The following is a 13,490-nucleotide window of genomic DNA, read 5'->3' as shown; positions in this document are numbered from 1 at the left end:
TATTTATTATGTGTTATTTCATTTTAAATTGATATTTTTATATATTATATAATTCTTTTATAAATTCTTTTACATACTTTTTATTTTATATATTATTTTTTTTCAAACCAATATATTTTTATTTTATATATAATTATTATTCTTTTGTGAATTTTTTTTTGTTATTACATATTATGTATTGTATATTAAATACTATTTTAAAAATTATTATTAAATATACTTCGTTAACAATTACTACTTTATTTTATATATTTTTATATATACTAATTCTTTTATATATTTTGTATATCATTTATTTATTAAATGTTAATTTATAATTATTATTTGATGTTATATTTTATGAACATGTACATTGATATTATATTACTATTTTTTCTTTTATATATTTTGTATATCATATATCATTTGTGTTTAAATATATGTTGAATTATGTGTTTAGGAATTTTTATCTATTCTTTTTAAATATGTATTATGTTTTATGTTGAATTATATGTTATCTCGTATGTTATGTTAATATGCTCCTTTATGCATCGGTTTTAAAAAAGAGACTTCAAAGTTCTCAAAAAATAAAAAGGCAATGCTTGATATTTCGAAGCATCGAGAAAAGTAGTGCCCTAACTTATTGGGTTGCAACTTTTCTCGTTGAGTCGAATAGTCAGGTACCCTTCTAAGTTTTTATAGATTTTCAAAATACGAGCAATTGTCTTGGAAATTTCAAAGCGTTGTGTCCTAACTTACTGGATATGGCGTTTTGTTGTTTTCGAGATAGGGATTTCCAAAATGCTAACTTAGTGTCAATATTTTGATACAAGTGAACCTCAACTTTCAAAATCAAAATGTTTTAAAGAGGATTGTATCTTAAAATTCTTAAATTTCCGACCTTAAAGACATTTGATAATTAATTAGGTACCAATTTTTGGGCGTTACGAGGGTGCTAATCCTTCCTCGTACGTAACCGACTCCCGAACCCACTGTTTTATTTCGTAGACCAAAACTAATGATTTTAAAATAAAATATTTTAAAGGTGATCCAATCACACCTAAAAAGATTGGTGGCGACTCTCGTTTTCATTTTTTAAAGTCGATTCCCATTTTCCAAAACTCGATTTAAAAATGGTTTCGACAGCTTGGCGACTCCACTGGGGATTAATAAGAGAGTCAAGCCGTATAGTTGATTACCTTTTGTCTTAATGTCGAAAATTTGAAAAATTTTAAAATTCAATCCTCTTTGCATTACATGTGTTTGTATTATTGCATATGTTATATATTCTGATTCGCATTGCATTTGCATGACCGTTGTGGTTACACCCTTAAGTGGGAGTGAGAAACTACGCCTTCGTGAGGTTTTCGCCTCTGTGCAGGATAGTGGATCACTTCCGGGATACATCCGTACCTATGGTTTCGTGAGATTTTCATCTCCGTGTAGCCATAGAGAAATGTATTCCCCTGAACTGAACTCGTTTCAAATGAGCCTATAATGGGTGAGAATCGAGGAATCTGTTGGTTCGGGTACCTCAAACTTTAGAACCGACCTCATATAGAAAAACCGTAAGAGCCCAACTTAGTTAGAATAAAACTTTAGATATTACCCTTATAAATTATTGTTGAGATTTATGATATCATGTGATACTAACTATTTCTTTTCTTTTGTTTTGTGCATGTCGTTTTGCATTTAAAAGGTATCGATTCACGGTCAGTTTCTAAGTTAGGAAGTTTTATTATGGAGAACGGACTTCTTGATAGAGTGGAGGGCAATGCCAACGTCCATAGATGGTCTGAGCAAACTCAACTAGAAAAGGGAGATAGTATAGCTGTGGAATATGTGTCGGAGCTGTCAGATTACACTCGTATTAGTGTCACACAGAATAATCTCCAAGAGCTTAAGGAAATTTGGGATCAGTGGGGTAAAAAGACCAAGCAGTTATTCTACGATAATTACGAAGACTTACCTTTCTTGCTCGATGTTCAGGCAGACGAGCACTTATTCCGAGCCCTTGCTCAGTTTTGGAACCCGGCATACAGTTGTTTCACTTTTGGGGAAGTAGACTTGGTACCTACTGTGGAGGAGTACACTATCTTACTTCGTTGTCCCAGGTTTCAGAATGATAGGATCTATTCTCGAGCTGCTTGTGTCCCTACCTTTTGGAAGAAATTGATGACTATTACAGGGATGAGCAAGTAGTGGATCACGGCCAGAATTAAAGAGAAGGGTGAGTGCAAGTGCATTTTGTGGGACGCATTGAAAGATCTGATTCTGACACACCCGGATGAGACGAAGAAGGTAGATGTTTTTGCTTTAAGTTTGTATAGACTGATGGTTTTTCCTAGGGCTTTGGGATATGTAGACGAGGCAACCACGGATCTTTTTCATCGACTCAGAAAAATGGTCACTTCCGTCCCTACGATTTTGGCGGAGACTTCAGGTCCTTAGACGCATGTAAGAGGGCTGGTGCAGGCAGGTTTGTTGGTTGTGCTCAGTTACTTTAGCTTGGTTCTACAGTCATTTTCGATTGATAGATAGAGTGGTTTGTCGGGTCTTCTTCGAGGATTATTCACCGTTGAAGGACATAGTAGCTTCAACTAGGAGAGTTGATGTTCCAGAGAGAATTGGATAGCGCTACTTCAGAACCTTCAGTTGAAAGATGTTGAGTGGAGGGCTCCGTGGATGATTCCTGGTGAGATTCTTTACCGATGCGGCAGTTTTAATTGGGTCCCTCTGTTGGGAATTAGGGGTGCCATTGGTTATGCCCCTTTGCTCGTGCTGAGGCAGCATGGATTGAGACAGTTCGTACCAGCGACTCAGGGTTTAGCTCAAAGTGAGTTTGTATATAGAGGAGCCGATTACAAGAGGAAGGTTAGCGAAGTTTCTAGTGCTTGGAAAAAGACTTGTCGGTTGAAAGTAGTAGCTATTAGCCCTGCTACGACACCAGAATACGTCGAATAGAGAGACAGAAGGGTTAATGATAATATCCCTAAGCCAAGCGTGGAAGGAGCTCGACCGATAGAGGAATATTTGCAAGTAATGCCCTCAGAGTTAGAAATTATGAAGCAAGAGTTCGAGAGAAAGAACTTGGAGTTCGAGAAGAGGGTAGCAAAGCTCGAAGAAGAGAAAATGTACTTGAGCTTGGACATCGACGTTCAAAAGATGGAGGTCGAGAAAGAGAGGAAAGAAAAGAGGAAGATCGAGATGATCTAAATGAGCATTACAAAAAGGCACAAATATCCTTAAGGAGAGCGAGGGTAGGAGGATCTTCAGATCAGTTGCAGAAAGAGGTCCAAGAGGAAAAGGCTAGAGCCGAGTATTGGGAGAGGAAGTTCCAAGAAATGCAGTTGCAGAATTCGGCATTAGAGGAAGAGAATAAAGGGTTGAAGACCAAGGTAACTGAGCTTGGAAGATCCCTTCGTTGGCATCAAAACCATAATTCTACGGTTGAGTTAAAGGAGTTAAAAAGTAAGGTTGAGGATTTGGAAATGGCATTACATGATGGTAAACTTCGGGTTAAGCAGCTCAAGGCGCGAGAAGATTATCTAAAGGGAGAGCTTCATCAGTCTAGAGGACAGGTCAGAGAAAGGGATCATGTCATTGGTGAAGTCGTAGCCCAAATTCGAGAGGTTGCTGAATATGTACAAGACTTGGCAATACGAGCTGATGTATTGAGTCTGATGTATTCATTGTCGTCGGATATAGGCCGAGAGTTAGCCCTTTTATTAGATAGAGTTAAAACTTTGGGCATTAAGGCGAAAGCGTATTGGTAATCCTCTTATATGTAAAGATATTATTTTTCTAAATAAAGTTTTCTAAATGAAGTTGAACCAGAATCGATATCCTTTTGCATTCATGCATTTGCATCTCATAGCATTTCATCGCATCGTTTGCATTCAAAGTTATAGAAAGACCCTAATTAGTTAAAGTTTACTTCCGAAGGTAGAAAAGAAAATCTGGAAATCACACATCCCTACGGCACTCGCACTAAAACTAAGAGTATGGATCAAAGGTTCGAGCAATTACAAAAGGATATGCAAGACCAATTGCAAGAGCAGTTGGCCAAAATGCAGAATGAAATGAGGGAGCAAATGCTAGAGGCTCAGAGGAATATGATGGCTGAAATGGCTCAGCTGTTGAGGGCCAATGATAAAGGAAAAGCTCCTATGGCAATCACTGAAGAGGAGAATGAAGGTCCTCTTCCGGGCTTTACTCTGCCTCATATACCACTGCAAACTGAGGCACCTCCTAGAAGGCCATCTGTCACTATGAGGTCTCAACACGGGCCAGTTGATGCTGGAATCCCCGTGAATTTCCCATCTGGGTTGGGAAATAATTTGGGTGATAACCTGATCAACCCTATCACTCCTGATCTGGATCTGATGGAGAAGGAAAGAATGGCAACCGGATCCGCGAAACAATTGGAGGATCGTTGCAAGTGGTTGGAGGAGAAGTTTAGGGTTTTGGAAGGCGCTAGTAATCATCATGGGATTGATGCCAAAGACTTAAGTTTGGTCCCAGATTTAGTGCTTCCTCATAAATTTAAGATGCCAGAGTTTGAAAAGTACAACGGGACTACTTGCCCAGAGGCACACATAACATTATTTTGTAGGAGAATGACTGGGCATGTGAACAATAATCAATTATTGATCCATTTTTTTCAAGACAGCTTAGTGGGAGCAGCGGCTAGATGGTACAATCAGTTGAGCCTCGCAAGAATCGATTCATGGAGAGATCTAGCGCAAGCCTTCATGCAACAGTACAACCATGTGACTGATATGATGCTAGACAGGATCACACTTCAAAACATGGAGAAAAAGCCTAATGAAAGTTTTAGGCAATATGCACAACGATAGAGGGAGGTGGCAATGCAAGTATAACCACCACTATTAGAAAAGAAGACTACCATGTTATTTATCAACACTCTGAAGGCTCCATTCATCACTCACATGATTGTAAACACCACAAAAAGTTTCGCAGATATAGTTATGGTAGAAGAGATGATTGAGAACGCTGTAAGGGGCAGTAAAATTGAGGGGGAAATGGCTAAAAGATCGGCCCCAAGGAGAAAGGACAACGAGGTGAATAATATGAATAGCCTCAACTCGAGGACCATCACAGTTGGTCAACCCAAAGCAGCTGCGGTCGAGCAACAAAGTACTCGAAGTCAGGAATCGGGTACAAGACAGAATTCGGAGAGGATGCAATTCACGCCTATCCCTGTGACGTATCATGAGCTTTATCAAAGCTTATACGATGCATATGCCATTGCTCCATTTCACTTGAAACTACTACAACCACAGTACCCCAAATGGTATGATGCAAATGCTAAATACGAATATCACGCGGGAATACCGATGCATTCGATTGAAAATTGCACCAAATTCAAGAAAGTCGTGGAAGGGCTTATCAAAATGGGGCAATCAAGGCAATCAAGGAGTGAATGCCATTGATGAAACCAGGGAAGGAAAAATCAAGGAAGATATTGCTGAGGTGAAGACACCCATGAAAGCAATATGGGAGGAGATGGTAAAGAGAGGTATGTTGACCTCTAGGAAAGGTAGAAGAGGAATAGAGAATTATTGTGAATTCCATAGAAAGATGGGTCATATGATCCAAAATTGTGAGAAGTTCAAGGCCATGGTGCAAGGCCTTATGTTTAACAAAGAGCTACAGATTTTTTAAGGTAGTTCTTGTGAAAGACAAATATGCGTGCTGGAAAATGAACAACAAGGAACCAGTCGACCAAGAATTATTATTTCCTTACCGGGGAAAAATGAAGTGGGAGCGCGAATCGGGCCCAAGGTCATCATCCATTAACCCACTTCTTTCCCTTACAAGGATGACAAGAGGGTGCCATGGAGCTATGACTGCAGTGTAACAGTACCTGAGGGAGAGAGCATAGCCAGTACATCTAGGAGCGAGCAAAATGAAGGTTATCATACCCGAAGTGGGAAGCGTTATGATGGGGGGCATCAGAGTGGAGCCCACGAAAACAAAGGATGTTGACATTGAAAAGAAGAAAGAAGTTGAAGTGCCTATCAAGGAGCCGGTAAAAGAAAATGAAGCTAAGGAGTTTCTAAAATTTCTTAAGCATAGCGAGTACAATGTGGTTGATCAGTTGCGTAGGCAGCCGGCACGTATATCAGTATTAACCTTACTTTTGAGTACTGAGGTGTATCGGGATGCATTGTTGAAGGTACTTAACAAAACATATGCCACCCACGACATATCCGTTAACAAGTTGGACCGATTGGTAAATAATATCAGTGCTGACAATTTCATCTACTTCAATGACGATGAAATTCCACCTGGGGGAATAGGGTCAACCAAAGCCTTGCACATAACTACTCGATGCAAAGGATACACGCTGCCAAGCGTACTCGTTGATAATAGGTCTGCTTTAAACGTCCTTCTATTATCCACATTGAACAGATTACCCATTGACAGTTCATATATGAAAACATGTCACAACGTGGTAAGAGCTTTTGATGGAACTGGAAGGAAAGTGATGGGACGAATCGACATCCCTTTGGAAATTAGGCCAAATACATATGAAATTGATTTCTTGGTGATGGACATCAAGCCCTCCTATAATTTTTTATTGGGAAGACCATGGATACACTCGGCAGGAGCGGTGCCCTCCTCATTGCACCAAAAATTGAAGTTAGTGACAGACGAGCGATTAATAACCATCAATACGGAAGAGGACATTATAGCAACAGTCACTAGCAAGGCCCCTTATGTCGAGGCAAATGAAGAGGCTATTGAGTGTTCTTTTCGCTCTTTAGAAATTATTAATGCAACCTTCATTTTGGAAGGAAGTGAGGTACCGGTACCCAAAATGTCTAGAGCCACAAGGATGGCCCTGCAAATGATGATGAGGAAGGGAGCATTGCCAGGAAAAGGACTAGGAAGACAGTTACAATAAGGGGATCAGATCCCAAAAATGATTGAGAAGAAAGATCGCTTTGGTTTGGGTTTCAAGCCAGACCATAAGCACAAGAGGCAAGAGATTGAGAAGCGTCAAGCGAGAAGAAAGGCGTGTTTGAACGGAGGAGAAGTGGAGTGGAAACCGATGAAATTCCCACCTATATCCAAATCCTTTAAGTCAGGTGGATTACTGGTAGAGGAAAGTCATCAAATTAATACTGTACACGATGAGGGAGTGGAGCAAGGAAGCCTCGAGGGCATTCGCCCTTACGAACCGGGGAGCTCTCTGAACAATTGGACTGCGGAGGATCTTCCTGTAGTCTTTAGGAATTTTTCAGAGTAATTCTCGAAGCATGTCTGTTACTCTAGGGCCTAGGAGTAGTAAGATTACATTTGTGAAAATAGGCTTATGTTCATCTATTATTATTTAAATAAAACATAACTTTTATCAATTTAAACGAGTGTTGTTTCATTTTTTACCAACCAATATTCCTTTAAATTGTGGCAATTCTTATTCTTTTATTCATAGCACATAAACAACCATTCTTAGATTTATTCATTCATTGTATACTCTTTCATACCCCCACAGGTCCCTAGATATCAATGATATGAGCACTGATACTGCAACTCCTGATTTCTCTTGCGAGCAAGACATGTGTTTAGAGGAACCTCAGGATTTTGAGGATGTTCAAGATTGTAACATATCACTTGATCTGTTAAGAATGGTAAAGCAGGAGGAGAAACAAATCATGCCACATGAGAAAGAGGCAATAGAGAATATAGCCCTAGAGGAGGGGAAGGAGTTGAAAATTGGAACACTGATTACTGAGGACACAAGGCATAGTCTGGTCGAATTGCTTCGAGAGTTCAAAGATATCTTCGCCTGGTCATATCAGGATATGCCCGGATTGAGTACTGACATTGTAGTACATCGTCTTCTGATAAGACAGGATTGTAAGCCAGTCCAACAGAAGTTGCGGAGAATACGGCTAGATATTGTTCTGAAAATAAAGGATGAAGTCAAGAAGCAGTTCGATGCAGGATTCTTGCAAGAAGTGAAGTACTCCAAATGGGTAGCTAACATTGTGCTTGTTCCTAAGAAGGATGGGAAGGTACGAATGTGTGTTGATTACAGAGATTTGAATAAAGCTAGCCCAAAAGACAACTTTCCTTTGCCGCACATTGACACTTTGGTAGACAAAACAGCAGGATATTCGTTGTTTTCCTTCATGGATGGTTTATCAAGATACAATCAGATAAAGATGTATCCAGAGGACATGGATAAAACCACCTTCATAACCTTGTGGGGCACCTTTTGTTACAAAGTAATGCCATTTGGACTGAAGAACGCAGGGGCAACATACCAACGAGCCATGGTAAACTTATTCCACGACATGATGCATAAGGATATTGAGGTATATGTTGATGATATGATTGCCAAGTCGCGAACAGAGAAAGAGTATATTGAAGTATTGAGAAGATTGTTCTTGAGATTGAGAAAATTTTAATTGAAGCTCAATCTAGCAAAGTGTACCTTTAGAGCTAGATCGGGAAAACTATTGGGTTTCGTAGTCAGTGAAAAAGGAATAGAAGTGGATTCAGATAAAGTCAGGGTAATACAAGATTTACCTCCACTACGTACTTAGAAGGAAGTTCGAGGATTCTTAGGAAGGTTGAATTACATCGCTCGGTTCATTTCACAACTGACCGAGAAATGCGATCCTATCTTTCGCTTCCTCAGAAAGCACAATCAAGGTACTTGGGATGAGGAGTGTCAGAATGCTTTTGAAAAGGTCAAGCAGTATTTGTTGAATGCTCCGGTATTATCTCCACCAAGCCCAGACAAACCATTAATACTGTACTTGTCAGTGTTCAGTAATTCTATGGGATGTGTGCTTGGTCAGCATGACGAGTCAGGGAAAAGGGAGAAGGCAATTTATTATCTCAGTAAGAAATTCACTGACTGTGAAATGAGATATTCACCGATTGAAAAGTTGTGCTGTGCAACTCGGAGATTAAGACAGTACATACTATACCATACTACTTGGCTCATCTCAAAGCTTGATCCATTGAAATACATGATGGAGTCAACGGCTCTAAATGGGAGAATGGCGAGATGGCAAATTTTACTTTCAGAGTTTGATATAGTCTACATAAGTCAGAAGGCTATAAAAGGAAGTACGGCAGCAGACTTCTTGGCCAGTAGGGCTCTAGAGGATTATGAGCCATTGAACTTTGATTTTCCAAATTAGGAGTTAATGTGTATAGCAACGTCCGAAGATTCTCCTTGGAAGCTAAATTTTGATGGGGCTTCTAATGCAGTCAGAAATGGAATTGGGGCAGTTTTGGTATCCCCGAATGGCGATCATTACCCTTTCACGTGCAAGTTGGACTTTGATTGCACGAACAATATGGCTGAGTATGAACCATGCATCATGGGACTTCAAGCAGCTATAGAGCGAGGTATAAAAACCCTAGAAGTATATGGAGATTCTGCGTTGGTAGTTTATCAGTTTAGAGGTGAATGGGAGGCAAGGGACCCTAAATTGATCAATTATCAAAAGGTAGTTTTGGGGTTACTTGAGGAGTTTGATGACATCACCTTCAATTATCTCCCACGAGACAATAATCAGATGACAGATGCTTTAGCAACCTTGGCCTCAATGATCAAGGCGAATAAAGAGGAAGAGATGAGACCAGTTCAAATGAGCATTTACGAGGCTCCAACTCATTGTTGCAACATTGAGAAGGAAGAAAAGGATGATAACCCTTGGTATCAGGATATATTACGATATGTAAGAGATCGTAAATACCCTGAACAGGCCAATGAAAATGAAAAACGAACTTTGAGAAGGTTAGCTTGCGACTATGTCTTGGACGGGGATATCCTGTACAAGAGAAGGAAAGACCAAGTACTTTTGAGATGCATCGATGCTGTGGAAGCTAAGCTTATTTTAGAAAAAGTTCATGAAGGTGTATGTGGGATGCATGAAAATGGGTTCACGATGGCAAGGCAAATCATGAGGTTTGGTTATTATTGGGCCACTATGGAAGGGGACTGTATCAACTATACCAAGAAATGCCATAAGTGTCAGATTTATGGGGACAAAATTCATGTACCACCTTCACCTTTGCATGTTATAACTTCTCCATGGCCCTTTTCCATGTAGGGCATGGATGTCATTGGACCAATATCACCGAAAGCTTCGAATAGACATCGGTTTATATTCGTGGTAATTGACTACTTTACAAAAATGGGTAGAGGCCACTTCTTACGCGAATGTTACTATGTCAGTTGTGAGTCGATTCTTAAATAAAGAGATCATTTGTCGGTATGGAATGCCTGAAAAGATCATATCCGACAATGCATTGAACTTGGACAACAAAACGATAGCAGAGGTTTGTGACCAGTTCAAGATCAAGCATTACAATTCTTCTCCTTATCGCCCAAAAATAAATGGGGCAGTGGAGGCCGCCAACAAGAACTTTAAGAAAATAGTGGGGAAGATGACTAAGACCTATAGAGATTGGCATGAGAAGTTATCGTTTGCACTTCTGGCCTATTGAACATCTGTCAGAACCTCTACTGGGGCAACCCCATTCTCGTTAGTTTATGGGATGGAAGCAGTGTTACCTATTGAAGTAGAAATACCTTCTCTTCGAATTTTGACGGAGATAAGGTTAGATGAAGCTGAATGGGTTCAATCGCAATATGATCAGTTGAATTTGATTGAGGAGAAAAGGCTAAGAGCCATTCGACATAGTCAGATGTATCAGAAGTGAATGATGCGAGCTTATGATAAGAAAGTTCGACCAAGAGAATTCCATGAGGGAGACCTTGTACTGAAAAAGATCCTTACTATTCAAAAAGACTTTAGGGGGAAATAGATGCCGAATTGGGAGGGGCCGTATGTCGTGAAAAAAGCTTTCTCTGGCGGTGCATTGATCTTAACAGAAATGTATGGGAAAAGTTTACCCAATCCAGTGAACTCAGACTCAGTTAAAAAATACTTTGTCTAAAGGAGAAGAGAATCCAAGGTGAAAACCCGCAAAGGGCGCCTTGAGGTTTAAAAAAACAGAGAGGCCAAGGTGAAAACCCGCAAAGGGCACCTTATGACCAAAGGGGTTTTGAGTTGAAAACCTGAAAGGGCAGCTCAAATTTTGAAGAGTTCACAGTAATCTCGTTATATTTGATTTAATAAAGAAGCATGTTACATATTGGGGCATCAACAAAGTACTTTGGATCTTTTAAAACACATGTTGAGCTCAAGAAAGACTTCATGGAGCTGGTGTAGGGACACTCAAGTGGCGATATCTTGGGCCTCTAACTTTTATCCTGTCTGCTATCTTTAGATTCTATTTCTTCTTAAAGATAGGCTTTCAGATTAATTTTCTTTGTATCTTTTTTGATAATTCATTCAAATACAATTATTCTTAAAAGTTTATTCATCTTCCATTATTCTTTAAGTATGTTGCATTAAAATAATGATAGATGAATTAAATATGTTCAGAGACGAAGTTTTACGCATTACTCTAGAATTTCTAGATAATACAAGAAACTAAAACATGACAATTGTTCGAGAAATTCACGTAAGTAAGGGATGAAGGAACTCGAGGAATTTCTTTCTTCCAGTCCAAAAGGAAAATGGACAAAACCAACGATTCAATTCTTACAGACATCCTCAGTGGATCGTAGCATTGGAGGAAGGGTACAAGCCTACAGGCTAAGTAAGAATAATACTTTGAAAAGACAAATGAAGGAATGAGTGGTGACGTCTAAGATAGGGGTCATGTTCACAACATTTTGCTTTATAACATTAGGAACATTCGATTCACTTCGATCATAGCATCCTAATTATCAGGCATAATCATTCTACAGGTTATCAAAGACGACGCGCCTTAATCCCCCAAATAGTAGGGTAATAGGCCGCAGTATAGCAGATCTGGCCTTTAGATGTTTATACTGAAGCAGATCCAAGATGGTTTGGCATCCTTGTGCTTACAAGGAGCGAGTCGAAGACGTAGCTGATTTGGATTTCACGTGTTTACGATGAAGCAAATCTAAGATGATTTGGCATCTCTGTATTGTCAGAGAACAAATCGAATTCTGGCATCTCCACTTCAACGGGGAGCAGATACATAGCAGATCTCACCTTCAGATGTTTATACTGAAGTAGATCCAAGATGATTTGGCATCCTTGTGCTTACAAGGAACAAATCGAAGACATAGCTAATTTGGTTTTCGCGTGCTTATGCTGGAGAAAATCTAAGATGATTTGGCATCTCTGTATTGTCAGAGAACAAATCGAAGAAGCAGATTTGGCGTCTCTGTGTTCGGCGGAGGGCAGATCGAAGATATCAACATGACAATCTTGAGTTTACATTGAGCAGATTGAGAACCATGATAAGACCGGTCAAATTTGGTTTTTCTATGAGTCTTTGCTCGATTCCTGTTACACAGTAATCAGCAAAGAGGGGCAGCTGTAATAGCCCAAAAATGCCCGGGCCTTAAAAAGTAATAATAATAAATGAATGTTTATTTTATAAAACAGTCCATTTACAACAGCCCGCAGGCCCAAAATTAACTTGTTTAAACCTTATACCCAATACTATAGCCCACTAACCCATTAACCCTTAACCCAGCAAAACTACCCAAAACCCGTTTACACCCAAACCCAATAAGCAGTAGCCCAACAAAGGCCAAACTTGAAGAATCAGGAGACTTAGAGTTTACTGGGAAACCCTCGCGCCGCAGCATCGCAATCAGCTCAAGAGTCACGCCACTTCAGTTCCCATTGTTCCAGCAACCCTTCATCAGCGCCGAAAGTCAGTGCGCAGTCAGTACCTGGTTCGTCACCACCATCGTCGAGCCTCTATCACCACCGGATTTTTCGGCGTTACCTGCAAAAGAAGGAAAGAAGCAGCAGCAAACGAACGAAATAGATATGGAAAGAAAAAATTTCTTTCCCAAAATGTAATAGAAACAGTGGCTATAAAAGCCCAAATCAAAACAATATAAAGGGACCGGATTTTGACAGAATAGAAAACATACTTACATATATTCATTCAGAGAAATACAAACAGTTTCTAAAAAGGTGATTTAATCGTGTATCTTGTTCTTTATTTTTGAACACATGTATATGAATTGTTTTAGCAAAAACTGTTGATGTTCAAAAGAAAAAGAGTTACCTGTGGAAGGACGAATGTTTTAGACCCTCAGTCCACCGTGTACGATGGCGCGTGGGCGCGTGTAGGACTGATGACCGGAGCGTAGCCTACGGAGGCCAGAGCCTGGAGGGCCTCTCCTCTCCCCTATTTCAGAGGGTTTTTAAACTTTTTTTTTTTAAAACTCGGGTTTCAAATGAATTTTGGGCTCAAATTTGACTTATATAGCCCCTTTAATGCGACGTCGTTTCGGTTTAATTCAATAAGCATTTAAACGACGTCGTTTCAACAGAGGATCCGCGCGTTGACCCGATAACCTGGGGAAGATCCGCGTGTTTTTGATAAATGGGCAAATTGCCCAATTGATCCTTCTTTTTTTTAATATTTACAATTTCATTTTATGTTTATTC

Source organism: Gossypium hirsutum, chromosome A11 (assembly GCF_007990345.1).
Source record: "Gossypium hirsutum isolate 1008001.06 chromosome A11, Gossypium_hirsutum_v2.1, whole genome shotgun sequence".
Taxonomy (NCBI): Eukaryota; Viridiplantae; Streptophyta; class Magnoliopsida; order Malvales; family Malvaceae; genus Gossypium; species Gossypium hirsutum.
The sequence above is the reverse complement of the archived record's forward strand: the minus strand, read 5'-3'. Positions refer to the sequence as shown.